The sequence below is a fragment of the Cebus imitator genome, unplaced genomic scaffold (genome assembly GCF_001604975.1).
Source record: "Cebus imitator isolate Cc_AM_T3 unplaced genomic scaffold, Cebus_imitator-1.0 Scaffold136, whole genome shotgun sequence".
Lineage (NCBI taxonomy): Eukaryota > Metazoa > Chordata > Mammalia > Primates > Cebidae > Cebus > Cebus imitator.
Window position 1 is genome coordinate 3,272,893 of NW_016107451.1, and position 1,274 is coordinate 3,274,166.

Sequence of the window (1,274 nt, forward strand, 5' to 3'; positions counted from 1 at the left end):
TTACAAGTACTGAATCTTCTGCATAGTCATATATGTGTTGTGTTTAATATCTATAAAAAGAGCTTTAGCCAGGCGCAGTGGCTCACACCTGTAATCCCAGCACTTTGGGACGCTGAGGCAGGTGGATTCACAAGGTCAGGAGTTTGAGACCAGACTGGCCAATATGGTGAAACCTTGTCTCTACTAAAAATACAAAAATTAGCTGGGTGTGGCTGTGTGTGCCTGTAGTCCCAGCTGCTCAGGAGGCTGAGGCAGGAGAATCACTTGAACCTGAGAGGCAAAGATTGTAGTGAGCTGAGACCAGCCTGGGCAACAAGAGCAAAACTCTGTCTCAAAAAAAAAAAATTGAGGTTAACAATAATGCAAGGATAAAATTTGGCTTTGAACAGGATTTTCATGTAATAATAAAGGCTAACAAAAGATTTTTGCTTTTTGAGTTGTCATTTTGGCAAAATAAATAATTTATGGCAATCTAGATATCTATTTCATAACATCAAGTGTTTTAAACCTCTAACATATTTATTAGGCTTCCCAAAATCAAACTTCAAGTTTCAAAATTGTCTCTCCTGATGCCTGGCTTTCTGAATGGTTCACTGGGCCTCTGAAACATCTACAGAAGAGGCAAACAGGATTATTTGACATATTTAATTACATGGAATTGCCAAAATGATGTCCAGTCTTCTTTAGGTTGTATCTTGTTGAACAATACTAACATGTGTGCCAAAATTATATGGCATTTCTAAAATTCTAATGTCTAAGTATATATCATCAATCATAACTAAGATTGAACTTATTGTAAACCACAGAGATAACCAAATCTGTTTGCCAGTCGTGCTTTTAACTGTAACTGCCCTGAAAATTTTGTCATCTGCAGACAATTGTCTTCGTTTGTTCCTTTTCAAAGGATGATTTATAATCAAGCTATAGGACTTTAACAGGTGTTCTCAAATGCAGGCTTCTAACATTGGAATAGAGAAAAAACACAGAATTGATGAGGAGCTGAAATGTTCACACATATCAAACAGGAGTTAACTGCATGAACAACACTAATGGAAGTCTGACATAATGTTTTTTAACTTTTTGCTTGAAACATTGCTAATCCTTGTTTTGTCCTTCAATGTATAGGAAACTTTTAAGCTATCTACAACTTTTAACACTTAAGTAAGGTATACTTCTGTGAACAAAATTTAAGGCATACTTCTTTCTCATTGCCTGGTTCCTGTAAAATTTGGAACTATTTGTGAGTATTCTTTTTTCTTTTTCTTCTTCTTCTT

At 35.6% G+C, this 1,274-nt stretch overlaps 1 protein-coding gene across 8 annotated transcripts in view; it reads right to left on the reverse strand.

Moving 5' to 3' along the window:
* The window catches only part of CCDC30 (coiled-coil domain containing 30), a 188,876-nt gene that overhangs the window by 139,682 nt on the left and 47,920 nt on the right, over positions 1–1,274 (reverse strand). The window lies entirely within an intron of this gene.